We start from the raw sequence: 2,545 nt of genomic DNA, 5'->3' as shown, positions 1-2,545 counted from the left end.
CAGACCCATACACCTCCCACCATTTAGCAGTCAGAGTGCCTTATTTCCTAAGTCCTCCCTAAGGGAGGCTGAGTGAGAAGGATCCCTTAGTGTCTGCCTATTAAAACTAGATTTCTGTGTCCTGCCCTCCCCTTCCCCAAGAGGATGGGATTTCTAGACTTTCTAGGGGCTGTGGACAATTCCAAATGGAGTTTCCCCATTGAGCCCCTGTGCATGAAAAAACAAGTTAAACTCCGTTTGCTCCCTGTCTAATGCCAGGCATCTATCTCGCTTCCTAAGTGGGAGTGAGCGGTCTCTAAGGTGGAGGCCTTGTCAAAGCGTAACCTGCCTCAGATGCATCAGCGCGCACCACGGCGCCCAGGAAGATTCACAAGTACCAGGTGATCATGACTCTGTATTCTCAGCGTGTTCAAAGGAGCGAAGAACATCCTGCAAACAGCTTCCCAGGACCAAGAAGGGGGTGCTTCGGGAACTATGTGGAGTCACTTTGCTGCAAAAAATAACCCATCAACACCACAAAAGGATTTCTTAAAAAGCAAAAAGCAGAGATGCTTATTTAAAAAAAATATTGCAAACCCGCATTTGCTGTCATGTGAAGTTGTTGTGTTAAATGCATCCATTTGGCTGTTTTAGGCTAGTACAGTCTAGACAAAAAAGTCAGTTCTTATTTCCTGAGTCTTGTCATCTTTGAAAGCACACGGAACTTTTAAAATAGAATGTTCTTGTTATCACCAGGGAACAGAGTCACTTTTCTTTTTAAGGAAATCCATTTAGAAAGGGGGAAATCTGGTACAGTTCCTTATCCATACATCAATCAAATCGGCATTTAGTCACCAACCAGAGGCAAAGAGAGAATCCTCGGCCAAGTTCTCAGTATTAAAGGCTCGATGGACTCTCAATCAAGGGCTGCCGCAGCTCGGGACTCCTAGGGACCAGTTTCACCTCTATGCAGGTGGACAGCTATTTCTAGCATCATGGAGGGGACAGTACAAGTTGGAACACACACGAGGAAGAATTGGGATGCGGGCATCTTTGAAATAAGAATAAGGCATGGTGAAGCACACACAAAGAGGAGCCCCTCCTGTCAAACAAACCCCCATTTTAAACAGTCAGGTAGAATCTTCATCCAAGGCCCTGATGTTATTGATAACCAGGCCATTCTAAAATGAGGCATGGCTTACCATAGCCACTCCAAGGATAGAAATACAAGCCAGCCTCTGCGGCTTCCATATCTCTCTAGCCTTCCCCTTCCCCTCTCTAGAGGGTATAAAGAAGCTTCCAGAAAGTGTCCAGTTCTGCTCAGGCTTTCTGAACAGAATGAATAATCGTGGCAGACCAAATTCAACTAGTGAATGTTTTATGCCCAGTGTTGCTCAGGAGCTGTGTGGCGGCTTTTAAACACCTGAGACTGCAGCTCACTCTCCCCACGGCAGGCAGCCTCACTCCCACTGTAGGCCCTGGAAGAAGGCACTTACCTCCGACAGTGTTTGTCTTCTCTCTACTGAGGGTTTGAGGGCAGCCGTGCGTGCGTGCGTGAGAGCACCGAGCATCTGTGGCTTTTAGGCCTTTGTGCTCTCTCCCTTTATGGGATCCAGGGTTTAAAAGTAAACAATTCGTTCTCTTTCTGATAAGTCACATTAAATTATCGATTGTGGGGGAAGAGAGGGCATGACCTTAGTCCACTAAGTCAGAGTCACCTTTGGTCAAACACTAAGCAAAACCGAAGGTCCAGCTCCCCCCATGCCCCCTCTGCTACGTGTTATACGCTGTCTGCAGGTGGACTGGGAGGCCAAGGCCTGAAGTGGGCAGCTGAACCTACTGGACATTTTCTCTCAGGACTCTGATCTAAACTTGTTCCAGTGTTTTCCTCACAGGGAGACCTCCCCCCACCCAAACCCTACCCCCCTGTGTCACCATTTCAGACTTCTAGAATTGGAGAAGTCACCTGGTCATATGAACCAGTAAAATTAAACCTCCCAATTCATCCTACTCAGAACTCTTGACTGATATTGGTCGTTTGTGATGAGCTGGGATCTTATCTATTCACACTTGTTCACCGGTGGCCATGTATGGATCACTTCCCCGACAGCTGAGCTCCGGGAAGCCAAGGGGAGGGGGAGCAAGCAGAGTCGGTCACCTGGGAGTCAGGACAGACGCACAAGCAGTAATAGCCACTCTCGTCTGCAGGGTCCTAAATGCACTGGGTCCCCCCCCCCCCCCCCCTTTCTGGGATGTTTTGACAGATTGCTTTCTTAAGCATTAAAAAAACAAAACAAAACAAGAAACCATTTTTATAGTCTCCTTGGCAATCTATTGTGAAATCAGGACTTTCTTGAGAAAGACCGTGACCCAGCAGCCTTGAGTTGTGGGGCTTGTCACACAGCCTCACACTTTCTTCTCTTAGGTAAAAGCCAAAGGCTGACAGTGTTGTAGTTAACTGGTCTCTTGGAACAAAGAACCGTGGCCGTTCATGGGTTCCACTGCTGTCCCCTGCTTCCTTCCCTTGGGAGACTCAGGTCTTTCCCCAGTGTCCTTTGACTACCTG

At 47.9% G+C, this 2,545-nt stretch overlaps 1 long non-coding RNA gene across 1 annotated transcript; it reads right to left on the bottom strand.

Moving 5' to 3' along the window:
• Positions 1–374: 374 nt before the first annotated feature.
• On the bottom strand, positions 375–1,593 carry LOC110284780 (uncharacterized). Its single transcript, XR_002376984.3, has 2 exons — positions 1,476–1,593; positions 375–490 (listed from the first exon to the last, which is right to left on the bottom strand). It is a non-coding gene; the product is annotated as an uncharacterized LOC110284780 (long non-coding RNA).
• Between the last annotated feature and the right edge of the window lie 952 nt (positions 1,594–2,545).

The sequence above is a fragment of the Mus caroli genome, unplaced genomic scaffold (genome assembly GCF_978045245.1).
Source record: "Mus caroli unplaced genomic scaffold, Mus_caroli_1 scaffold_19, whole genome shotgun sequence".
In the NCBI taxonomy this organism is placed as follows: domain Eukaryota; kingdom Metazoa; phylum Chordata; class Mammalia; order Rodentia; family Muridae; genus Mus; species Mus caroli.
The sequence above is the reverse complement of the archived record's forward strand: the minus strand, read 5'-3'. Positions and strand labels throughout refer to the sequence as shown.